The sequence below is a fragment of the Miscanthus floridulus genome, chromosome 3 (assembly GCF_019320115.1).
Source record: "Miscanthus floridulus cultivar M001 chromosome 3, ASM1932011v1, whole genome shotgun sequence".
Taxonomy (NCBI): Eukaryota; Viridiplantae; Streptophyta; class Magnoliopsida; order Poales; family Poaceae; genus Miscanthus; species Miscanthus floridulus.
Window position 1 is genome coordinate 32975005 of NC_089582.1, and position 27897 is coordinate 33002901.

Consider the following 27897-nt stretch of genomic DNA (forward strand, 5'->3'; position numbering starts at 1 on the left):
TGCAGTGCTCGCGACACTGCCGCACAGTGGCAGTCAAAGAAAATAAACAATACACCATTTAAGGCATGAACATCACACACTAGCATATATGGTCCTTATCAAGAGCATCAATTTAAACTATCCTTGCACACACCACACAATAAAAATTGAAAAATCTTATATGCCTCCCTTTTACCCCTTTAAATCCACATATCAATCTCTCCTCCCTTACATTTTCTCCCAATATTTCTCCCCCTTTGGCATTAGTCTCCAAAAATAATATCTCCACCAAAAGGAAGAAATAATGGTAGATAAGTGAGGGCAAGAGGTAGGTAAAAGTTTAGCATATCGGATTTCTCTCCTGAGTTTTCTACCAAACAAAATATGCAACACTTTAAGTCAAGATTCTTGAGAACTTGGCATATTTAGCTCATACCTCACTTAGATGAGAATTTTAACATGAGACAAACTCACTTCATCACCACAAGAGGTATCAACCATATATCCAACTCATTCTCTAATCGTCACCATAAGAACAAACTCATGGTGTGACTCAAATATTGCATACACATGCACATACTAGCATGTAAGGGCCTAGATGCACAAAGGTAATACAAGAGTTCATGGAGCGATATACCTTTGTTCTAAGCCTCATATTCTCCACCATGATCATAAAATTTTGAATTTAGTGCTTTGATGGGCTTGCCACAATGCAAAAAGACTTTATTTGTGCCCATCTCTCTTGATCATAGGAGATATCATAAACTTGTGCTTGATTTCAATTGAAAGTCCATTGCTAGCTCTTGTTGTCATTTTGAGATACCAATTGAAGACATATTTCTTGATATACCAAATTGAAAGATTATCCACGAATACCAATTGAAATATGATCTTCACAATTTTGACACCAATTGAAAGAGTCTTCACAAGCTGATGCTAATTGGAATGGATTCTTGTATCTCATGATGTCACCTAGGGAATGCTCATAAAGATAAGAGATAGCATTAAATTGCACAAGCTATAGTTTCACAACTAGTGATCTTTTGGATGTGAAAGGCATATAGATCCCTAATTGCAAAACCTCATAACATAGACTAAATTCCCCCTTTTTGATAGTGCATACATATATATGTGGAAGGCAAGAGCATATGCACTTTTGGTCAATTAAGTCCAATCAAGGGAATTTAAGCTATATTATGGAGAGTAGCTACTTAAGAGGTAAATTTGCAATCCAAATGAATATGAAGGATAACTTTACCAATTTGGATTGAGTTAATGTAGCATACCCATGAGAAACTCATTCTCACGAGAGACTATGAATTCACTAGAAGAAAAGGTTAGTCTCAAAGATACAAGACATAGAATGGGCGCCCCCTTAATATGTGCATCATGTACTCGAATTACTTGTGAAATACACTTGAATCGGTTTAAGAGTCAAAAGGAGTTCATCCTATATCTTGGTCAAGGCATGATAAATTTGCAACAATTGAAATTATGCCAAGGAAACATACCACCACCAAGGTAGATAGAGCACCACACAAATTTTGATTGTCATGACCATCATAAATGAGACTTCAATGATGATTTGGATGGCCACGGTTCTCACTTGATGAAATGTGGTGAAATTGAGCTCTTGTGATCATCCAAGATTCATATTAGGTTCCTAGTTCTTTCTTTACCTAAGGCAACTCACATAGAGAGCAAAAGGTAAAATTCATGAAATTTGCAAATTGTGAACTAGGAGTTACCACTATTTATTGACAAGGTCTTGGATGATCAATGGGATGGATCCATGTGCACTTGATGAGCTCTAGAGTGGAGAGTAACAATGTAGGTCCACTCTTCAATTCTTTTCTCTAACTCATTGAAATCTAGCTCCACTAGAGGATTGGGGCATTCAATACTAAACCGGGAGCACTTGGTTTATAAAACCGAGACCTTCTAGAATAATTGTGAAGCACCCAGAGAATCCAAAGGAACCATCCATCCTTCTTTTATGTTCTTCTTTCTCCAATGTGTGAGACTACTCCACATGACTTGAAATAAACCATTAGTCTCACAAGATATAAGCTAAACTCCCCCTCAATTTATGCATACAAGAGTACACAAAGTACGCTCATGCATATCAATACCATGAGGTCAAGGGAGAAGTTTACACTATATTCCAACTGATTCAAACTCCTTTAAATTGCTTGCAGTCCAATTAGTTTCAGCTGGTTGCAGTTGCTTCCAATTGATTTCAAATAATTCCAGTTGATTGTAACTCATTGCTGCTACTTGTAACTACTAAAGTCAACTAGTTTCAATTTATCTTAGCTGTTGTTTTTGAAAGCCTGCAACTGATTTCTTCTAGTTCCAACTATTGTAACTCATTGCTGCTATTTGTGGCTTCTAAAGTCAACTAGTTTCATCTAGTTTCACTTGATTCCAGTTGTTGTTTCTAAAAGCCTGCAACTGGTTTCTTTATGTTCCAACTAGTTGCAATTACTTGTTGCTGCTTGTAATTTGATCGCAACTCCTTTAGACCCTTGTGTGAGTCTTTTCTCTTTCATTGCCACTCCTTTAGACCAAACCGATGCTTCTCTTTTTTTACTGATTCTTCATGACCAACTTGAGAGCCAATTCCAAGCATGGAGTTCTCAGATTCTGTCTTCCTTGGGGAAAACATCATATCTCCAAGACTACTAGTATAATATGCATGAAATTTGGTAGAGATGTGCATCGATGAGTCTTCTAACTACTATAAAAATTACAGCTCATTTGGACTCTATTTCATCAGCCAAATCAATTTTCTATCAAAACTGCTAGAGTCTGAAAATAGCATTGCTGAAACTGACAGAATTCAACTCACAACTGATGTTCTTCTCAATCAATCTTCAAGAATATTGTACAAAAACAAGTACTAGATGTGTGTAGCATTCTCACAAAGTTTCAGATCAATTCATCTGTATTTGAACTTCCAAAACCATGCTTCAAGGCAGGTAACTCAGAATTCTAATTTTCTAGACAGATTTGATAATTTCTAATTCTTCTCTTCCTCTTGTCCAATCTTGAGGTGAATTTGGTTGAGAATACTCACAAGATTTTATTTCCATTCAGTCCTTTTATTAATACTTGTAGTCTTGTGAATTCTTCCAATATAGCTTATTCAACTCAACCTCAAACTTAATTTTATCCAAACTGAGAATTTGATCTCTTTGGCCTCTAGCAACCTCATCTTACTTTAGGTGAAGAGTGACCTTTAGGCTTGTGATTTATTCAGTTAAACAAGAACAACCTCTTCTTCTTGATTTTCTATGAATAAGCTCAAACACAAGAGGCCATTAGTAGCACAAGCACTAGTTTCTCATTTAGTAACCCTTTATGTGTGGAAGGCAAATGGGCTACCAAAATAGAGAGACCTCATAACATGGACTAAATCTCTCTTGATACCTCATACATACTCTTTTGAGTTGAATAGAAATGTGAATGTGCATGGTTGGTCAATTAAGTCCAAAGGGTAGATTTAAGCCATATTATGGTGAGTGGCTAAAATAGATGAATCAATTCCAAATTAACTAGAGAGAATACATCACAATGTTTTGTATTGATAGCCTTCATATAATAGCACACTCCATTTTAGAAACACATTCTCCTTTAGTGAGACTGCATAAAACACTTAGAGAGAAAGATTAGTCTCACAACACTAGTCATAGAGTAAATTCTATTTTGATAAGTGCTCTAAGTATTTGAATTTCTCACATAGCACTTTATTCATTTAAGAACTTGGGATTTCACTCTATGTCTAGATCATGGCAACAAAGAGTAATCAAATTGAAGTATGCCAAGAAATACTTACAACCATTATAGCATGTAGATGCCCATAATATAAGAATGAGAATTTGGCAATCCACCATAAGAAAAGATTCCATCAAGTAGAGATTTCTTGAAATGTGAGTGATAAGTGCCTCTACTTTACTTGAGCTTGATTCTTCATTCTTGGCCTTCTTGAAATTCACTTGTATCCTCCAATGTAAGCCAGGTTTCCAAATCCTTCAAACCAACTCATAGTATGCATGAATGAACATAAACTTGCTTCACTTTGAAATTCTTGGTTTGAAGTCCACCAAGGAAACTCAAGTCATCTATGTTGCTTGGTGTGGGTAATCAATTCAATTCCAACCATACTTTTCTTTCATTACCAACAACCATGAATATCTACAAGTGCTTCCTTTATCCTAAGTAGCTACATAAGACACAAAGGAGTAAAATTTGAAAATAACATGCACTTGTGATTTTAGAGATTACCACTCCTTTTCAATGTTTTGGTGAGCTCTTGGTTATGGCACTAGAGATTGGTCTTGAGTTGACCATCCATTTTCATCACATAGAAATGAATCACTCCATCATGAGTTTCATCTTCTTTTTTGCTCAAATATGGGTTGTAGGTTTTGTCCTCGAACTAGATTGTTGTCAACTGCTGCTCCTTGTTGTTGTGTGGCACTGTTGCTCAGAGGTGCGGCATTGCCACAGATGCTACATCAGCTGGTTCTGGAGCAGTTGCAACTTGAGGATCCTCCTCTATTGTGGCCAGAATTTCTTGTGGTCTAATATCACCAATAGCCATTTGCTTGATTGCCTTGCAAGGTGGTTCCTCATTACCTACAACATGAATAAGATCTTGCTCTACTAGAGAGCCATTAAAGCGTCATATGGCAAATGATTCATTTAAACTTTAAGTGCTCTAGCCACTCCTAATAATTTACAAACACAAACACATTTGTGAACTACTAGAGACTACACAAGTTAAGTGGCTAGCTAGCAAGGGTTAGGTACTAGTTACCGGCGTGAGTATGAAGTTAGAAATATATCCATCAATTTATCCTTGGGTCAATCTTAAGATAATAGACAGTATGAATAAGATTGATAGCTTGAGATGATATTTTCAATAAACTTGCTCAAGCACCCCAAAGCTTCATATCACCTTCAAGTACCTACAACAATCATCAAGCACAACTTGGTACCCAAACTATGTTGGGTCCATCAAGGTTAGTCACAAGAGATTTTGGCACCCAAATGGCCTTTATGCTAGCACGTGGTGAACCAATCACCTTTCTAGCACAAGTGTCATTTTTGGGCCTCCTAAGCAAATTTGAATCAATTAATGAGTTAAGCCTAGGAGTGTTACCCATGGGACAATCCATACTTAGATGTCCCTTTCCTCAGCAAGTGTAGCAAATGCGGCGCTTGATCTTGTAAGACATCTTCTTATCTTGCTTCTTGTTTGCTACCTTGCTAATTTGCCTCTTTATTGATGACACAAGGCCTTCACTTTTCTTGTTTGGACATGAGCCAATTTCATGTCCCTTCTCATTGCATCCAAAACACTTCCTCTTGCTTCTTCTTATCTTCATGTTTGAAACTGTTGCTTGGTCATCAACCTTGTTGGAACACATAGAGGCATTGTGTACCATGTTGGAGCACTTAACATGAACCATCTTCTTCTTCTTTTGAATCTTGCCCATGCCCTTTCTTCTTTCTTCAAGGAGCAATCTCTTACATGGTGACCCTCTTTCTTGCACCTGAAGCAAGTGATGAGAGTCTTCTTTGGTTGAATTTGCACCTTGGTAGCCTTGGGGGCTTTGCTGTTCTGTCCAGGTGCGGCACTATCGCACTAGGATGCGGCACTACCGCATCCTGGAATCTCTAGAGCCCTGAGCTAAACTGTTGTATTTTGGATAGATTGCACTTCTTCAAATTTTCCCTTGACTTTGCCACTGTTGGACTTGTGACCTTGTCAATGGGGTTTCATGTATGCTTCGGTTGATCCCTTCTCAAGCTTCTTCACCATGTATTCATGGTTATCTTGAGAAGGTTGAGCATTGCACTTTCCCTTCAATTGAATCCAGTCCCTTTTTATCCTCTCTACCTCTTCCTTGAACTCTTCATTTTCTTTAGTAATGGAATCATCACAAGTTTCTACAAGTACATGCTCAATGAAAGGTTGGCTTGCTTGAGAGCAACAATTGTTAGCACATGATAAAATATATGGAACTTGTGTACATGTGCACTTGTGAGTGTGAGGTTGGTATGATTTTACCATTGTTACCACAACCTCATGAGCAATTTCTAACATGAGATGAGAATCAATAAGCTTCTCATGAGAGCACAAGAGCCCATCATGACTTTCTTGCAAAGTCTCATTCTTGCTAGTGAGCCTCTCCACTTTGTCCTTGAGCATATTATTCTCATCTTCTAATTGAGCAACACAAGATAGAGAGTTAATAGTATGAGTTTGCTCAATTGACAAGTTTTCATACCTTTTGACCCAACCAGCATGAGAGTACTTAAGCTTTTCATGCTTTTTCATCAACTTCTCCAAGCTTTTGATCTTGTTGATGAGAAACTCTTCTTGTTCGTGAAGTGTTTCTTCTTGCTCTTGAATTTTCTCTATGAGCTTGAGCACCATCAACTTGTCTTTTTTGCTTAGACGTGCCAAGTGTTGATTGAACTCATCATCATCACTTTCATCTTCACTCTCACTTTCACTTGCACTCTCACTCTCACTTGCCACATTCTTCTCTTTCTTTGCCATGAGACCCACATGAGGAGTGGCATAGAGAGTTGAGCTTCTTGGTGAGGTGGATTCATCATTTGGCCTCCACCAATCATAATCTTCTTACTTCAAAATGTTAGTCTCACAAGAACAAGAGGAAGTAGAAGTACCACATGTAAAAGCATTGTTCTCACCAACCATTTCATTACCGTTCACATATGTTGGTGAGGGAGTGGATGTGGCATGATCACTTAGGCCTTTTGGGAGAATCACTTGAGGCTCTTCATTTGTCAGTGAAGTTGAGCACTCCTCAAGTGGTTCCTCCAATGAGAGCAGCTTCCCATCACATTTGGACTTGTCATATTTTTCTTTGAGTGTGGTCCAAATGAGATGAGAATCATCAAGCGGTTCACCATCTCCAAATATGACGGCATCAAAAACATCTTCACTCAAAGCACTAAATAAGACATTAGTAGCTTGAGCATTGTGTTGTAAGCATTTCACTTTCTCTTTAGATAAGATGGCCCAATCATCACTAGGAGGTGAAATGCTCACATCTACAATCCGCTCAATATGAGGACCCATGGCCCTAAAAACATCAAGCACACTAGTGCACCAAGATGCATAATTTGAACCATCTAAAAGTAAAAGTTCTAGAGATACCTCCTCACTTGTCGACATCATCTCTCAAGGTGGTTAAGCCCAAAATTGAGAGCCTTGCTCTGAAACCAATTGAAAGGACCTTGATGTCGCCTAGAGGGGGTGAATAGGCCTGTTTAAAACAAAACTCAAACTTGCTATTAGTATAGGCACGGCACTGTTGCTCCCAAGGTGCGGCACTACTGCACTGCAGCACTGCCACACTAAAAATGTAGCACTGCTAGGCCTGCAGACAAGCTCGAACTATAATTCAAAAACTGCCCAAGGAATATTAGATCAGGTAAATTACTGAGCTTCCTAGGGTAGTATTGAACCTTGAAGGGGACCATGACGCCTAAGAGGGGTGGTGAATTAGGCAACTTAAAATTCTACTTCTAAACTATGGCATCTTTTTCTACCCTTAGCAAAACCAATGCAAAAGATAAACTATCTTAAAGTGCAACTATGGTTTTGCTAGTGTATTGCTATCTCTACCGCAAAAGGAGTAATGTAAATATAAATGTGGAAGCTAAAGAGCAAGGTAGAGATATGCAAACTCCCATCAACGACTCCGGTATTTTTACCGAGGTATCGAGAAGCGCACAAGCTTCCCCCTAGTCCTCATTGGAGCCCCTCACAAGGAATCCCTCGCAAGGGCCAAGCTCCTAGTCGGGTAACTCCATGGATAGCCTCGGGCCTTCCCCACTCGCAAGTGGGTCTCCGACATGCCATCTGGCAAGCCTCTCCTGGATGCTCCCCGCCGTCTTCACTATCAAGCTTCCGGCTGAAACGCCGTGGGCCTTGTCCCCTCCAGTACACGGTGGCAGCCACACCACAAATGCGTTGGTGTGATCTCGCAAGACTACAAGCCCCTCCGATGTACTACAATGGTGCGCGCAAGCACCGAGTGGTAAGAGGTATGAAAACCTCACTAAACACTGGGCCTAAACCTAGAGCAAGCGCATAAGCCGTGGTCTAATCAACCTAAGCACTTCACAAAAGCACCTACGCTAATCACCTAATGAAACACTAAGCACTATGCAAGTGGAGATCACTAAAATGGTGTATCAACACCCTAGATAAGTTTCCTTAGCTCCACACCCTTCAAATGGCTGGTTGGGGGTTCCATTTATAAGCTCCACTGAGAAAGTAACCGTTGGGGATGAAATCCCACTTTTCTGCTACTGACTGGACGCTCAAGTCGTCCTGATCGGACGTGTCCGGTCGTCTCGACAGTTAGAGCCGTGATCAACTGATCGAACGCTGCCAGTGTCTAGTCATATGCCACCGGACGCGTCCGATCACAGTTTCGCCGCTCTGGAACCTCTCTGTACTTGACCAGACTCTGTTGTCCTACGTCCGGTCGATTTGTTCATTCAGCGTCCAATCACTGCTGCTGCCGAGCCTCTTGATCGGAGCATCCAGTCACTATGATACCAGCATCCGATCACTTCTATGAGCTCATTTCTTTGCGATCTTGCATCTGGCTTGGTTCCTATCTTCGTGCTTGGACTTTGCTTGATATCTTGGGTCTTCCCTTATGCTTCTAAGGTCTTGCTTATGGTGTTGATCATCGGATCATCACGTCGCCTTCGTCCAAGTAACGTCTTGCACCCTATTGAACTACAAAACAATCACTTGCAAATTCATTAGTCCAATTTGGTTGTGTTGGTCATCAAACACCAAAATCCAAAGTAAATGGGCCTAGGGTCCATTTTCCTTACAATCTCCCCCTTTTTGGTGATTGATGACAACACGACCAAAATAATCAAATAATGAGAATTTGAAATTTAAAAACTATCTACTTGCTAGGATACTAAAAAGATATCACATAAAAACTTATCTTTCCCTTGCAAATGTCCCCATGTGGCATTATGGAGTTAAGCCTTGCTTCCTACAAATTCTCCCCATTACATAGGCAATCCGTAATCCACTATCCTCCCTTTCTCGGACCATTACCACTTGTAGACCATTGCCATTTGTAAATTATTATGATCTAGCTTTTCGTCCTACAAATTAATGCTTCCTTTTGGTCCTCTAAATTCTCCCCCTTTGGAATCAAACACCGAAAAGGAAGACATTAGTAGCACAAGGGAGGGTCAAACTTTGTGATCCTTTGAGTGTAGAGTGGAATAGGTCACAAAATTTGACTCTCACATTATATAGACTAAGCTCCCCCTAAATATATGCATACATATGGTAGAAGGCAAAGCATATGCATAATTGGCAAATTATTGCTCAAGAGAATTTAATCTATATAATGCATGGAGAAAGCATATAAATATCAAAATGAAATCAACATGATGATATCGGTTTAGAAATACCACATGTGGAAACCAATTTGATTTCTACCACTTGCAATAGGTAGTGGATATTTTGAAGTGTGATGCTTAACTCCGGGGACTCCATTTTTCTTGCAATGAGACTACTACACACATGATAAGCTTGAAAAAGGTGTTAGTCTCAAAGCATCCAACTTGTAGACTAACCTCCCCCTAAATTTATGAACACAAGTGTGGAATACTTGTGGAAGACATGCACATTGATTTTAGAATCAATAATACCACTTGAAAGATGACATCACACGAATGTGAGAATCATTTTCGAAGGTGATATTCGGGAGAAATTATCTACAATTTGGACTTTGGCACATATTAGATAAATAATTGAAAGACAAGCTATGTGTCATGCTCCTAAACAATTTTAAACCATGTAGGTTTGCTCCAAGGGTTAAGAATGAGACCGAGCAAGCCTACCATATGATATACCTAGTGTATGCATGACAAAGGATATAATCATGCAAATGCAAACATAGGCATGAGAAGTAACTAGATGCTTAAAGATACCAATTTGTAAGAAATACCACTTGTAGGAAATGCAAATTGATACTACTTGAAGGAAATACCAATTGAAAGTAATAACATCTAGTTACCTAACATGGAAAGGGGAATTTGGGTCCATAGTATTCACTAACCCACTTGGCAATGACTTTATCCATAATGATGCACCCCATGAAATGCTCCAATACTTTGCCAAGTCTCCAAATTCCCCGAAGTCCATTGGACTTCTCACTTCCCTTTCGGGATCCAAACCTTCTTGGTGCTCTTCATATTGGAAATGATTTCCTTTGGCACCCAAAAGCGTTTGATCCCATTGTTGGCTTGCTTGTTCACCTTGATGGCCACCACCTTGTCATTTTTCTTCTTCTTCAAGAGATAAGGTGTGGAGGCCTTCTTGTCCACCTTGTTGGTGTAGGTGTTGGAGAGCTTGCTTGTTTTCTTTTTCTCTTTCTTCTTTGCTCCTCCCCCATTCTTCACCTTGCACTCATAGGACGTGTGGCCTTCCTTGTGGCACACGTAGCAAACCACGGTTTGTCCTTTATCAAGCTTCTTCACTCCCTTGATGGTGTTATCTTAATGAAGTTGAACTTGCTCCGTCTTGCCTTTCACTTGTGTCAAGTCCATGGTGAGGTGAGCCACTTCTTGCTTGAGTTGCTCATTCTCCTTTGCAACCTTTTGTGTGCATGTATCTACAACAACTTTCTCAACACAAACTTGGTTGCACAAGGGTGAGTCTAAACATAAATCATTACAAGAAGTAGAGGCATCCTTTTTAGACATGTTAAAGATAGAACTTTTCTTTATAGATGCCTTGGTGGAGGTTGTACCGATGGCTTCAAGATTGACAACTTTATTAGTTAGGTCATCACAATGTTTGCACATGGTTTCCATTTTAGCAAGCAAACTTTTATAAGCATCTTGTGATCTAACTAACTTTTCTTTTAATTTTTTATTTTTCTTTACAAGTTGCTCATCATTGATTGTGCATGCATTTGTTGTTGCACTAGCCTCAAGTTGCTCAATTTTAGTAGATAGTTCAACATTGAGATTAGCAAAGTTCTCATAGTGTTCAAGCAAGGTTTTGTATGCTTCTTGTGAACTATCTAGCTTTTCTTTTAATTTTTCGAGCTTCTTTTGTTGACTAGTGTAAACTTTAGCATAATTAAGATTTTATTGCACAATTTTATCATAAGAAGGCATTTCATCATCACTCTCACTCTCACTAGAGGATGAGCTTTTGTTACCTTGTGCCATAAGGCACATACGAGAAGAGCTTGATGATGAGTGCTTGCGCCCTCACTCTTGTGATGATGTTCTTCTTCACTTGAAGAATCATCCCATGACTTTATTGATGTAAGGGCTTGGTTTTTGCATGCCTTCTTCTTTTGTCTTAGGTGTGGGCTTGTTTGGATAAACTTCCACATAGTGCCCCAACTCGCCGCATCCATAGCATCCTCTCTTTCTTTGCTCATTTCTTTGATTGGTGAAAATAAGATCTTGGATTTGGATGGGCACACCCTTGACATTGAGCCTTTGGATCATCTTCTCCACCTTGTTGATTAGTTTGATTGATTATTCATCAAGGTCGGAGGTGGAGGAGAAAGATTGTTCATCTTCACTTGAATCTTCATCATCGTCCTCATCTTCTTCTTCATCTTCACTTGAAAAGCTTGAGCTTGAGCTTGTCTCAACTTGATTGCCCTTCATTGTCTTTTTCTCGCTACATGCGAGAGCTTTGCCTTTGCTTGATGAAGAGGCTTCGTCTTGACCCATCTTATGTGACATTTCAAATGCCACTATCTCGCCAATGACTATGCCCGGGGTCATGGTGCTCAAGTCCTTCATGTTGTGAAGGATGGTGATGATGCTTGCATATTTATTTTGTGGTAGCATAGAGATGATCTTCCTCACGATGTCCGCATCATCTAGCTTTGTTAATCCTATTGAATGGAGCTCATTAATAATTAGATTCAAACGAAAATACATATCACGAACAAGCTCATCATTATTCATTGTAAAGGAATCAAAATTTTGCTTAGCTAGACAATGTTTTTGATCACGGACATTACTTGTGCCGTCATGGAGCTCTTGGAGTTTTAACCAAATTTCAAGAGTCGTATTCAAAGTGAACACTTGGTTAAACACGTCCATGCTAAAAGATTTAAACAAGCAATTTTTAGCTCTAGCATTGAAATGCATTTCTTTTTCTTCACTCTTTGTGGGTTTATCAGGATTCTTAATGGGTTTCATCCCGTCACGAGTGACTCTTCAAACACCTAAATCAACCGCCTCAAGGTGGCAAGCCATTCTAGCTTTATAATAAGGGAAGTTAGTGCCATCAAAATGCAGAGGCCTAGAGGTATCCATCCCAACCACTCTAAATAGCGTCGACACAACGGCGGTTATGCCAAAGGTCCAAATTGAGCCAACCGGCTCTGATACCACTTGAAGGGGACCGTGACGCCTAAGAGGGGGGGTGAATTAGGCAACTTAAAATTCTACTTCTAAACTATGGTCTCTTTTTCTACACTTAGCCAAACCTATGCAAAAGATAAACTATCTTAATGTGCAACTACAGTTTTGCTAGTGTATTGTAATCTCTACCACAAAAGGAGTAATGTAATTAATGTAAATGCGGAAGCTAAAGAGCAAGGTAGAGATATGCAAACTCCTATCGATGACTCTGGTATTTTTACTAAGGTATCGAGAAGCGCGCAAGCTTCCCCCTAGTCCTCGTTAGAGCCCCTCGCAAGGGCCAAGCTCCGGGTCGGGTAACTCCGTGGATAGCCTCGGGCCTTCCCCACGCGCAAGTGGGTCTCCGATGTGCCTTCCGGCAAGCCTCTCCTGGATGCTCCCCACCGTCTTCACTATCAAGTTTCTGGCCGGAACGCCGTGGGCCTTATTCCCTCCGGTACACGGTGGCGGCCACACCACAAACGCGGTTGGTGTGATCTCGCAAGACTACAAGCCCCTCCAATGTACTACAATGGTGCGCGCCAGCACCGAGTGGTAAGAGGTATGCAAACCTCACTAAACACTAGGCCTAAACCTAGAACAAGTCCATAAGCGGTGGTCTAATCAACCTAAGCACTTCGCAAAGCACCTACGCTAATCACCTAATAAAACACTAAGCACTATGCAAGTGGAGATCACTAAAATGGTGTATCAACACCCTAGATATATTTCCTTAGCTCCACACCCTTCAAATAGCCGGTTGGGGGTTCTATTTGTAAGCTCCACTGAGAAAGTAGCCGTTGGGGACGAAATCCTATTTTTCTGCTACTGACCGGACGCTCAGGTCGTCCTGATCGGACGTGTACGATCGTCCCAACCGTTGGAGCTGCGATCAACTGATCTCTGGAACCTCTCTGTAGTCGACCAGACTCTACTGTCCTATGTTCGGTCGATTTACTCGTTCAGCGTCCGGTCGCTGCTGCTGCTGAGCCTCTTGATCGGAGCATCCGGTCACTATGCTACCAGCGTCTGGTCACTTCTGTGAGCTTGTTTCTTTGCGATCTTATGTCCGGCTTGGTTCCTATCTTCGTGCTTGGACTTTGCTTAATATCTTGGGTCTTCCCTTGTGCTTCTAAGGTCTTGCTTATGGTGTTGATCATTGGATCATCACGTTGCCTTCGTTCAAGTCACGTCTTGCACCCTATTGAACTATAAAACAATCACTTGCAAATTTATTAGTCCAATTTGGTTGTGTTGGTCATCAAACACAAAAATCCAAAGTCAATTGGCCTAGGGTCCATTTTCCTTACAAACATATTCCACCACTTGAATCACAGCGGAAGCTTATGCACAAGTAGATCAGGACCAAACCCTAGAAACACCACAAATACAAGTATAGCAATGTAAATCACAAGAACATGAGTGAGACACCGATTTATCCCATGGTTTAGCTCGCCACTAAGGCTTGCCTATGTACATGTTGTTGAGGTAGCCACAAAGGCTTTGGTCTCTTTCAACCTTATCCTCGTTCTCAAGTTAAGAGAATGAACTCTTGAGATGAGGGGTGATGTCACTAGCTGATTGAGGTGATTACAAACCTCTCGAGGCTGCCACACAAGTTGGCAAGCTCCACGAGGGACACTCTAACCGGCTAGGAGCAAGCTCCAAGAGTAACAAACACAATCTACCGGCTTGAATGCGAACCAAGTGCTCTAGGAGATGAAGAACAGTTGGGGGGTGCTCTCTAATGCAGTTTGGAGGCTCAAACTCTCTTGGATTTGGAATGGAATCAAAGGGAGAAGCTTGAGGGGCTCCAATGGTGAGTGAGGGAAAGAGAGAGCTGCTCTGGTCGCACCTGGGAAGGGAATGGTCGATCTGAAAATAGGTTACCATTGTGAGGGAGAAGAGAAGGTATAAATACCCCCTGCTCCCAATGGTCAGTTAAGTCGCGGCAGTGCCGCAGCCTCACTGCGGCAGTGCCTCACTGTGACAGTGCCTTGCTTGAACTGTGGTAGTGCCTCAGCGTGGTAGTGTCTCACCTCAGCGCGGCAGTGCCTCACCTGCCAGGCAGCACAAAAGATAGGATTGCAAAACTTGTTGTCTTAGCTAAGGCTATAAGGATATTCGGTGGGTAAATGAGCACTTGGTTGCACATTAAAGCTTGTGCATTGTATCCCCTTTATAGTATGGCTTTTCCTATACTCAAATTCAAAATATCAAAGAAATTAAACACCTTTGAGTTGGTCACCGCATCCTTTTATAATTGGGGGCTCCACCATCGAATGTATTGTCCTCATTCCCATTATACTTTGAGCATGTGACTTGAACCATTTCAACACAAGTGAGCTCAATCCATGGCTTTAAGTCGCTTCCACTAATGATTTGATCCTCAACACAATATGATTCCTCATGGCTCGATTAGTTCCTCGACTCAATGCAAGTACTCTCTTCTTCACCTTAGCCATGGTGCCTCGGTCCTCAAGCCATCGCTTGCCCTTCACCTTCGCTTAGTCTATCGAAGCCCTTTCCTTGCTATCTTCACCTTATCAAGCCATACTCAAGTCACGTCATATTAAGCATCCATTGAAAAAACATTTCTTCAAAATTGTGATCCTTGCTTGACTATCTACTAGATATGAATATTGAGATCAATCAAGCTTTAGTTGGATTCACATAGATTGAGATATATAAGTCAACATCAATATGATCAAGCCAATTCACGATTCCTTGTATCCTTTTCATTTTGGCTTGACACTCCTAACACTCACTTCAATATCTATCTTCATACTTCTAGCTTGATCAAATCAATGCAAAGTGATTTTCCAAATCTTTATCTATACAAGCAAACCAAAGTAGAGACCATCTTATATCCAATATGAGTTGTGTCCTTTGTCATTTGACCTTTTGCTTGGTATGTCCCCACTTATGCACTCTTGATTCATTCTTCAATCCTTGATCAAAGCTAGTACACTATCGAACTCTTCTTGTTCATGCAAAGCAAGCCATTATAGAGACCAATCCAAAATCACCAACTCATGTCTCATTTGCCATTTGCCAAATATGTTTGCTTTCACATGATGCTATGATATCCCACAACGCAAAAGCCATTTCATTGATTCCATTTGCATTGTTGTCTTTTGCTTGAACTAGATTGTTTCCACAATCTTCCAATACAACAATATACAATTTGGCCTTTATTTCAACACTATGTGGCATATCATCAAGTTTGTCTTCTTGTTGAACCTTTGATACATTTCTCATTACACAATCCACAAGTGTATGCAATAAACTCAATTTTCTGTTCAACACTTAGTAAATTTATTAGACCTTTAATAGTGTTGTCATTCAATTAACCAAAACCCACTAAAGGGCTAGATGCACTTACAAAACCATTGCAAACATACGCAACTTACAGATAAAACACTTGGAACATATATGTCAAACATATGTAACATCTAGATAAAATGCTCGAAACATAAGTCTGAACACAGATGAAACATTGGGAGTAGACGCCTGCAACATACCTCTGAAACACTTACAACATGTGCAACATCTCGATCTACTTAGCAACATTCAGATGGAACACTTGCAACATCCGTATATCTGAAACACTTGAAACATATGCTTGCATCATGTGCTTTCAGAACAATGTCACCTTACTGCTTCGACGAATGGATGCTCGTCGTTGCGGAGCTTGATGCCGGCGCGGAGGTCAGCAGTAGCGCATGGAGCTCGCTAGTGCAGCAGCGTGCGGCCCTCCTGCAATTCTCCAATGCTGCTCGTGGCCGCTCGCAACCGTCGACGCGGCCCTGTTGCTGCTACTCCAGCGCTGCTACTCACTCAACCGCAATCGTCAAGCATTGTCTGCTCGCAGGGGATGGGGCGCGGTGCAGCAGATGATGGGGTGCGGCGCAGTTGGGGGAAGGGCACGGCGCAACGGGTGGCGATGTGCAGTGGGGGAAGGGGGCACGACAGGGCAGACAGAGAGAGATGAGCAGCCCAAAAATGCTCAGCGATGCCACAACAAACGGATGAGTAGAGTGGGGTATTTTTTTAGAGACTAGTCGCTGCGGAGGACCGGAAGCCACATCCGACAGGACAGACGCCCGTGGCTGAGTGTTTCCAAAAGAGAATAGAAAAAGAGAGAAATAAGAAAGAAAAAAAAAGAGAAGGGCGCTATGGACAAAATGAAGTTTTACCAAAAGGTTTTTTCAAGACAGCTTCACCACAAAAGCCAAGCTAAAGCTGTTTTCATCATAGCTGAAGCTCTAACAAACGCGCTCTCGAAGTCTCTGACTGATTCCATGAATCTATGGTCTCAAATGGCTTCATCATTGTAAAAAGATGTTTTTGTAGAAAAAAAAGTACTAAAATGCAATTAATAATAAGTTCGTCAAACAATGAACGATGTTGTGTAGTGTAATAATAAATAAATAGAAAAAATTTGCATGTCATCCCTTTTTTAAGTGTTGCACCAAATTGGCTGGATGTCAAATATACCAGCCTCAACTTATCATCCCCTGACCCCTGGCCATATATACGGCCAGCTACGCATCTATTGCCTTGCCTCTGTTTACTGCCATATAGTTGCATTCCATTAAAGGCCATCAGATCTTCTAGAGAAGTTCCAGCCAGAAATTTCTGTTCATTTCTTTCACTAATGCAGTCAAGCCTTGCTGTGCGTTGGAGTATTAAGGAGTTATACATCTAAAAGAGGTGGAGTGTTCTTCCATAACCAGTCGCGAGTATGGCCACTCAACAAAGGGGAAACCTGCAAACATTGTGGAAACTTTAGGAGGCCATTCATTTCAATAAGATGAGATAACTTACTGGAGGAACTAGGAAGGCAATATTTTGATGATTACAAAGCATAAACACATTCACTGCGAAAATCTATGATGACTGACAAACTGTGAACCAGAAAGATCCCACAAAAACATAAAGGGAGCCATTGTTTCGTCAAGCAGGCGTCATCTTTGGTGTACAAATAAACCAGTGCCTCAAGGTCAATGATATAGAAGCTCACCTTTTCCCAGACTTCTTCGTGGTAATCATTGACCCAATTGATCTCCGAAGGTGACAGCAATGATGACTCAATAAGCTTGCTCTAAAGATGCAAAATAAAATGAAGAAATAATCAGTACTTCATGAATTATGTGTTTAGTACAAACAGTAATTAGATTCCAGCAGGGGGGCTTTCTCAAACATATAATCACATAGTGAGAGCTTAGACTGCATATTAAGCACCACAAAAGGGCAGAAGATACCTATCCATCATATATAATACTGAAACCTTACATCCTAGTCGCATTTACTGATTACTCAAACAGAAACAAACTAGCAGTACATCAATTAGGTATATGTGACTAGTGCAAAGTGTCATCCATTGAAGCATATCAATAAGATAATATTACATTCGTATGTACCTGAATCGGAACAAAAGTTAGTTTCTCAAAACCAAGGTATGAAATTCCACCAAACAAATTTGCCAGATTAAGCTCCTTTACCAGAAGTAAATTCTGCAGCATTCAACGAAAAAATTAGGAACAAAAATGGCTAATTGCACCTATTAGTACAGTGGAAAAATCTACCTCGATACGAATGCCAAACGAATTGTCTTCATAATAACCAGGTTCGTTGCTGACAATCATGCCCTTCTGTAAGGCTGTCAAATTTCCATATCGATAGCTAATGCTCTGAGGGCCCTCGTGGACATTTAGTGCAGCTCCAACTCCATGGCCTGTGCCTGGATCAAGAACGAACTTGACAATGAACTTACATTGCAAATTATATCTTCAATGGAAGACTAAACCAATCCTTCTCTTTAGACCAAATTATTTTATGTAGTTAAAAAAGGTACTACCATGTCTATAATCCAGTCCAATTTTCCAGAGATGACCGTGCCAGAACATCTAGCACAAAGCCTGGAGTTCTCTCGGGGAACACTGCTTAATCTAGAGCTATGTGGCCCTGTCACAAGATTTTATGATTTCCATCAGGCAGGAATATAAGTTGCTGCAAAACAAAATGTTACTAAAATGTATGCCCAAAATCACAACCAAATTGATTACCCGCAAAACTCTGGTGAAGCATTCCTTTTGCCTTGGGGAAGGCTCACCAAAATGCACTGTTCTTGTTATGTCAGTAGTTCCATCAATGTATTGAGCACCACTATCTAACAAAAACAGATTCACTTCCAACAGAGCTGCAGCTCTCTGAGGTTGGTCTGTAGTGTATTATAGCACCATTTGCACCATAACCTGTGTGAGAAAATTGACTATCAGTTAGAAGTCAAGAGCTCTACAGTGTACACATCATAATTTGGGTAGAATTGCAGTTATGTAATCTATGAAATGCCTGCTTTCATCCCCTCGTTCAGCCTAAAAACATAGCTAAGTATGCATCATAATAAAATATTAACATTAACACAAAATTACAAAAATACAATGATTTTTATAAAGTCCTGAAACTATCATTGCCTTCATACAGATAAAAATTCACAAAATAGGCAAAAAAAAAGAAAGGTTAAAGAAAACAGGGTACTACATCCTAGCTAACCAGAACCATCTATCCTGTCATAAAGTGGCTCAAGATATGAAAAATATAGTCTGAAGGGCATATCTCCAGACATTGAGTCCAGAAGTATTGAACATAATACAAAGAATTATCATTATACTGATATATGAAAACATAAGATATTAGCCAAGTAAAAAGTTTCTATGTGATTTTAATAGTATTTTCTTAAGTACAAAACAAACAAATTATTATACCGCTTATAGTGTCGAAGCTTGTCTCTATACATCCATCTTGCTTTCGACGAAACACAAGAAGCTTTTCAGCAATTTGTACCTGTAAGAGGCACACTTTTACAGATTTCCTCCTCTAGCCAGCACCAGAATTCTGCTAAAGCAGCAGCATCTCTACAAATGTGTCATGTGCCAGCAAAGAAATATAGCTGTCAAGTTGAATGAAAGTAAAGGAAACAGTAATACAACACGAAAATGTGGACCTAACTCATGATACATAACGCTGGATACAGGGACCTGACCAGAGATATTCTTTTAAACAATATCCACATGACTAAAGAACACTTCAACTCCAAAAGTCACAAAATGATAACAAAATAATGTTTCCCCATGCACAAATAAAAGCAGAGTCTATACAGTAAATAGAATGACAAGAACCACCAGTGATTATTCCAACAGATCACATACAGACTAGTTCCCGTTCATCAATAGATTAAGATATGTCGAAACTTTGCTGTTTTCCCCAACAGTCTAATAGCTAAAGCACTAAGTTTCGTTACCGAGAGAAAATTTACTAATTTAGTATTAAAATTTCTGCTGGGCTGCCATAGGGGTCTACATACCTTTTCCTTTGTAGAGCTTCAGGAAATTTAAAAAAAAATTAAATTTATTCAGGCAATTTTCAGAAGAGAAAAGAACACTGGTTCAAAAGCCCTTCAATACAATACCTTAGGTGTGAATTCTTCATTCCCTCAATTTCTGCATCATTTTTAACTGACTTGGCAAGTGCAACTGGTGAAACATTGTATACAGCACTTATGACTCCATTCTGGACATCAGGATCTCCAGTTATTGGGTCGTCTGAAGATGCTTCTTTCTCTCCAACTTTTTTCCCTGCTTTTCCTTTCTTTTTCATGCGTCTGTCGCAACTTGATTTAAATGCAGTAATTATGGCTGCATTCACACTTGAAGAATCCAACAAGACCTTTGCACCTTTCTCTGCCAGTCTTGACAAAGCAATCAATGTTTAGTCGGCAGCAACATTATTATTTACTGTTAGTTTTGAATTTTGAGATAAAGAAATCTGTTTTAATCGACAGCACCATTACAAAAATTATGTTTTCCCTATTGAATTGTTGCAGGATCTGATTCTTTTTCCTCAAATACTCAGGAGGGCTGCACATCATTTTATTAAAAAGAAACATACAGATGGAACAACACACATATTAACGTCAATAGTTAGATCTAAAAAATTCATAGTAAACCTGGACTCACAATTTATTTACAAAAAAATTATTTATAAGAAAAAGAACAGAAACTCCAGCACCTCCAGGGCAGCGAACCATTTGTACAGATGAGGCCAGAAGCAATCTAATTCATTAAATTTAAGATAGAAAAATCATGAGCTCAATGGGACTATTAAATCAATATATTTTGTTTTTACCATGATGATTGTCTTGCTATAGAAACAAAGGACTACATCAACAATGAAACACAAAAGATATGCTTGCAGAACTGCATATTTGAATCAAGACAATTTTTTTAAAGATCAATGCTTTTGCAAGATTGATTGCTTCTGCTGGGTTTCAACTCTAGCCTACCCCAACTTGTTTGGGACTTAAAGGCTTTGTTGTTGTTGTTGTTGTTGTAATGCTTTTGCAAGATTTACCTTTCTACTTCAGAAATAATTGCTTCATATGGCTTAAGTTTTACACCAGCTTGCTCAAGGTGCTCCAGAACATCTTTAGAAACTTTGCTGCTATCTACAAATAGTGTAGCAGTGCTAACCTCCACAATGAGGTAGCTATAAAATACTGGTGAATGTGGGACATCACTTCCTCTCTGCATTTAAATGTGAGACGAACCCATCAGATTCATGAATAATGCTGCTATGCTTTCTCTGCAGTCGCTGCTCGAGCTTTGAGCTCAGGCATGGCAATTGATTAAGAACGATAAATTCTTTTCAACAGTTATTATAGCATAATAATCAACAAAAGAAAACAAACTCCCAAGTAGAACATTTCACTGGAAACTCAGCAAATGTTAACTATAAACCAGCTATGAACGAATGAACAAAAGAAATAATAACACTAAGAGAGTAATATTTGCTAAGAACATGTAAATATATGATGCTTTTGACTGAAAGCATGTGGAGATTGAGGGATTGTTCACATGTATGACCCAAATACACCAAAATGGATTTACAAATTGAACAAAAAAAATGAAAAGCACAGCATGGTTTTCAACAGCAATTCCACAATACTCATAAGAAACATATCAATCACACAAATTGTAAAAGAACCAAGATTTTACCATGTTCAACAACCAAGCAACTTCATCGAGCATTGAAATTACCACAGCATCACACCCATTTTCAGCAAGTTGTGACCTAATGAAGGACAACTTTGATGGCACATCAATACCAGCATATTTGATGTCATGCACCCTAGTTGGTTCTTTTGGGGGATTTGGCCTTGCATCTCCCCATATCTCATCAACTAGGTTCATGCACTGAACCAAAACTAGCTCATGATTCTTATTGGTGATTGAATCCTTCAGTTCTTGAGCAGCATCAAATGAGAAAAGAAACTGCATCCTTCAAAAAAATGAAGGAAACAAGATTAGACTGAAAATACAATAAGCATACATCTCCAGAAAAGAAACATAATAAATAAATGGAAACACTAAATAAAAGTGAAAAATTGAGATCACTAAAAAATATTAAAAAAAAGGGCGTACCCAGTGCAGAGAGCTCCCGCTCTGTGCGGGGTCTAGGGAAGGGTGTTAGTGGCAAGCCTTACCCTCGCCTGTGCAATGCGAGGAGACCGCGACTCGAACACGGGACCTTCCGGTCACAGGCGGTAAGACTCTACCGCTTGCACTAGGCCCGCCCTTCTAAATCACTAAAAAATATAAAAGAGAAAAATTGAAATTAGTAAAAAAAGATAACTCTTGATTGATTTCCCATCATCACACCATTTCCAAGAGGAACATACATATAACAAGCTTCTAGATAAAAAAAATGTAAGATTTTTTAAAGTAAAAAGCAACAAAATCTCTACCTGAAAAAAAAACTACATGATTTCTTTATCAATAATAATTAACCCATGGCTTATTTATTACTGTAATTTCTTGAAAAGATAGTTATATGTTAATAGATCCATGAATCTAATAAAAGTAATGGAATCATGATGCCTAAAATTTCATTGGAACAAGTAGATCAGATAACAAATTTCAATGTAAACAGTTTGTGATGGAGCAGATCCAAGGGAATGTACTGCAGTTCCAGTAATGTCTTATCAAATTTGTGCTAATCACCAAACTGCAGCGTCGTTTGTGAGTTGTGACATTCACAAATCACGTTGTGGTGACATCACCAAAAAAGAACTTAAACCCCAAACTACACACTTAATATGGGCATCAAATAAAGTTGTAACACCCTAAAATTTACAACATTTTTAAATAAGGGAAATTGATTTGTTAAGCATTTTATGGGCATTTGAATTTAGAAAATAATAATTTTATTAGGAATAAAATCAAATATAGGTCGACAACCATGAATGAGCATACATGCCACTGCATACTATTCTGAATTGCTTGGTTTGAAGTCGAATTTCAAATTGAGTTGAAATTTCATTTTGAATTTGCTTTGAAGAAAAATTCGAAAAAGAAAAGAATAACTTTCTTCTCCTCCTTTTCGGCCCGAAGGCCTGCTGCTGCCGCGGCCCATGGCTTCCCCCGCGCCGGCCTGCTTTGCTTCTTACCCGCTGAGGCCCGCTCGGCTTTGCTCTGGAGCCGGCCCAGCTCACGCAGCCCAGCAACGCGCGGCCCTCCCGCGCTGCATCGCTCGGCCCAGCCGCTCCCGCTGACCGCGCCTTTCCCCGCCGCTGACCAGCCGGGCCCGCTGGTCAGGCTCTTCTTCCCCGCGTCGTAGCTGAGCCGGACACCGTCTCCGCGACCGGGAGTCCGTGACCGCGCCGTTTCCCCTCGATTCAGCGTGCGCCCCACGCCTCGCCTCTCTTAAATAGCGCCCGCACCCCTCCTCTCTCCCCAATCTCATCTAGCGGCCGTTTTTCTTCGCCAAGCAGCCGCAGCCGCTTTTCGCTCGAGCGTCGCCGTCGACCTCCACTGCCACCGAGCGCCGAACCGTCGTCGCTCCTTCCCTCTTGCGTTTTTCGGATCGGGTGAGATCCCCCTCCCTTCCTCTCTCTCCCGGTACTTCTCTTTTGTCAAATAGAGCTTTGTAGGCCAAGAACCGAGGGCCTCAGAAGGCCGGCCATGGCGCCGCCGTGATTCCAGCCGCCGTCGGTACAATGCCGGTGATTTCTCTTTTTTTTTTATTTTTATTTCCGCTGGATCGATTCTCATCCGTCGGTTTCTAATCCGACGGCTCATAAAAGAAGATACCCCTTCGCTGCCTATCTTTCAAATACGCCCTTATAAATATTCCAGATTCAACCCGCGGTCCTTTGCGCGTTTTACAGTTTACGTTTCTTTCTTTCGAAAGCGTATTTTCTTTCGGATGGGCTGAAATACGTTTTCAATTATTTACAGATTTGCCATTCAATTTGTTTTAGCCGTAAAATCTTCGTTTTAACTCCGATTAGATCCATTCAAGTTGCGTTGGGTTCGTAATTAAGTAATCTACACGTTTATGCTACTGTAAAGTAGGTTTCCAACTTTTATAAATCGAGCTTAGATCTAATCTATTATTTGTCTAGGAAATCTTGTTTAAACCATAACTTTTTCGTTTTCGATCCGATTTTTTTAATCTTCGCGTCTGTGTGTTCATAGCGAGACGTAGATTCGTTTTCCAAACTTTTCATCTTGATTCTTTGCTATTGGTGTACTGTTCTAATCTATAGCCTTGTTTGCTTTGTATGATTGCTCATGGATGCTTGTATGTTGCTGTGGTTATCGAGTATAGACGGTGAGCAGTTCTCGGAGGATCAAGGGTACGACTTTGACGAGCAGGACCAGCAGGAGTACGTTGCTCAAGGCAAGTATAGCATGGGATCATCCTTGTTACCTATTCACTTTAATTCATTAAATCCATGTTGCATGTGTCTTCTTGTTAAGAATTTCCTAGAATTGGACTATTGCCTTATCACCTATGGGTTATGCATATGGGTAGCTTTGCTAGAGCTCAGTTAAACCATGATCTTGTAACTTGACTAATGGTATATGCAATAAACATAAAATGTGACTTTTAGCAACATGGAAACAGGGGGCTGGAGTGTTTAGCTACTTTCTAAATGCTTCAGATTCCTCTCCCTAAGGACTTATCTGTAAGTGATCATCCGGGACTTACAGTACAGCTGTGAGAGCTACATAGCTCTGGCTTTAGCTCAGTATAAGAACCTTTTCTAGTTTGTTAGTGGTTATCTTCATTGGCGTAAGAATGGCTTGCCGAATCGTGTATAGAGCGGCCTCTGGCCTTATGTGTATAGGCTGCGTGTCAATGTGCCATCGGGAAGGGGGGCTCTATATCTGTTTGCCGAGTGAATCTAATGGCCCTAACTTGTTAGACGAACCTTTGAAAGGCTTCATAGTGACCCCTGTCTGCTCACCTTGGAAGTGTTTTGGGAGTTATAAACCCGGGCATATGAGAATCACGACTCACAGTGAAAGTGTACAACCTCTGCAGAGTGTAAAACTGGTATATCAGCCGTGCTCTCGGTCACGAGCGGCCTTGGAACATTTATGGAATAGATGATCACTAAGTAATATCTGTTTATGCTATTCATTACTCATGTTTACATCTGATCATGTGTTCTACTTTGAGGACTGAAACACCTTGATGCTACTCATAAGCTAAAATTGTGACAACTAAAAGCTGACCGTTGTTAAGCCTGTGTCTAGTCTTTTGAGCCTCATGAACCCCATGTTACACTTGTTGAGTACGACATGTACTTAAGTTTGTTTATTTTCACTATTTGGATAAAAATCCCGGATGGGTAACAGATGACCCTGAGAATGATGATTTCCCTGAGGACTACTAGACTTGTGGTCAACCAGTCGACGTCCCTGCGAATTGAAGCTTCCGCGATAGATCTTTTTATTATTTGTGCTATAATTATGTAATAACTCTGTCTTATTCGTGATGTAATAAACATTGGAGATGATACTATTCATAATTTGTCGGCTTATGTGTGTGACTGATCTCTGGGCACACATAAGGTTATGCACCCCATTTTATCCTTAAAATTGGGTGTGACAAAAGTGCAATGCGTTACTGAACCCACTACCCAGTATTAAATATATAAATTCTTGAATAGCATATTAAAGAAAAACTCACCGGATCAATACCAACTCGGCAACCAGATGGTAAAACATCATTCAACCACTCGCTAGTAGTTGGAACACCATGATTCCCACTGCGCATGAGTGTCCAGTTATGGCCCAATTCCTTCTCTGCCTACCAAACAGAAGCATTTATCATGAATCAATAACTGAAATAAATGTGCAAATATATTAAAGTTTGTAGCAAGTGAGAGTACCTGAAGAAAATAGCAACCATCAGTCCAGAGAGCAGCCTTACTTTTTTGTCACCGCAGCTGTACCAGCACTGCCAGTGAATCCAGTCAGATAGGCACGCCTCGTGAAGCATTCTGCAATGAATTCGCTCTGGAACAGAAGTTGTGAATAAAATCATGTAGGTGGATGTTATATTTAATTCAATTTCGTCACTTCACTAAGTAATGCATTGAAAATTTTCAACATCGTTTACATTGGGCAGCAGTATTAGGACAACAGTTCACCACAAATGGGAAAACTCTGTATCATATGCAGTCACAAACTCACGCTGAGCATAGGTATCATAATTTTCTAAAGCTCTAGCTAAGCTCAAAGAGAGTTTAAAAGCGGAATAAAGAAACCATATATGCTTCATGACTTCACTAGTAGTGGACTTTGATGCTTTGGCTTCGGAATGGACGTGTCAAATTTTATTTACATGTGTTTGTGCCTTGCACATGAGATGATTGACTGCTGCACTGTTAAGCAAATGCTGCTTTTTTATGAAACTACATCATGCCATAATCAGAGCACACATTGCAAGAAATTACATATTTATATCAAATGTACCAATAATTGTGTGCTTCTACTGATTTGTCAATAGTCAAGTATGTTTCAGAGGTCCTTTAGAGAATTGGTGTATCAGTATCATCACATACATCCAACACAGTTGGAAACTATTGAAGAAGTATCAGAGTATATTTATATTAAAGTAAAAGCGATCCTGATAATTGCCCATACTGTACAAATACTTCCCGTATACATCACGACCATAACACGTCAATCTATAACCTCAGCCATGCCAATGTCAAATTTACCTCCTCATTCCCACACATCACAGCAGCCAAGCAACTCCGAAGGGCCCTGGCCTCCACAACCCCTGTTTACCAACCTGCTCACGACCGCCTCTCACCTTCCCTACTCCCACCCCTCCGGAGGCTAAAGTTGCTATCCACATGGTAGGAATGATCACAAACATCACAAGAGCAAAAGTTTCTATCCAGTGACCAGTAAGCCTCCCGGGGCTACACAAAGCACATCTTCAAAGCAGGGCCAAGACTGAGCCATATTGCAACACATTTGTCACACACAATGCAGTAATTTCTCTACAACAAATGGGGATTACCATGCATGTAGTGCCTAAATTCAATCATTTTTCCACAATTGCATTAATAGTTTGAGTAATTATCCATTAGTTTTGTTCATCTGGGTATATCAAAATCAAATTAATCATATATAAGGTGGGACTAGGGAGAGGGCGGCCCGACCTGGTGGGCGTCCTGTGAGGGTACGATGTAGGCGTCAATGGCAACGTCGGGCCGCGCGAAGAGTCGACGAAGCGAGCGGAGCTTCTCATCCCCGTCAGACGCGGAGTCGGCAGCAGGCCCGGAGGAGGAGGAGAGGCCCCGGCGCCTGCGGAGCTCAGACGAGGAGAGGGCGACGACGCGTCCGTCCCCGCCCGATGAGCTGGCGAGGACGCGGAGGAGGGGAAACCGGCGACGAAGGGAGAAGGGGGAGAGGGCGGGAGGGGGCCGGCGGACGAGGAAGGCGGCGGCGGCGAGGGACGAGGAGAGGCGCGCGGCTTCGATCGCCATGAGGAGCAGCCGAGAGAAATGCGTGGGGACTGGGGCGGACGAGGTGTGAGGGAAAGGAGATAAGGCAGAACCGGCCCACAAGCGTCTACCTTCCGGGCTTGGGCCTCAACGCGCTCTCTCGATGTAGACCGCGATGTGGAAAATATCTGTTTGACTTCGAGGAACATATTTTCAGATAATGTCATTTTTATTCCCTAAAAAAAGATAATGTCATTTTTATTAAAAAATTGCAAAAGTTGATTGATGTTTATGAAAAAATTGTAACTAAAATTATAAAACTCCAGTCGGGCAATGGAATGGCCGATTGTTCAAGCATAGGTCCTCCAACAGCTGATTTGTTCGTAGCGTTGACAAGGAGGTATGGCCCACTCCTATATTGGCTTATAGCTAGTCCATCAACTAGGCTTTTGCTACCAGAACAATCCCGAGAAACTCTCTGTATTTTTCTTAATTTCTACTATAAAGGACTAATTAAAATTTTACTAAGTCCACCCATAATTTAATGCCTAGGTCTCTTTGGATCATCCCTCGTCCTGCATTGAAGCCTCCATCTGCCTCTAGCCCCCCACGCATGAGCGCCATCGGCCATGGTA

At 40.6% G+C, this 27897-nt stretch overlaps 1 pseudogene; it reads right to left on the minus strand.

Annotated features, from left to right (window-relative positions):
• Positions 1-16770: 16770 nt before the first annotated feature.
• On the minus strand, positions 16771-27362 carry LOC136541549 (aminopeptidase P2-like; annotated as a pseudogene).
• Positions 27363-27897: the final 535 nt, after the last annotated feature.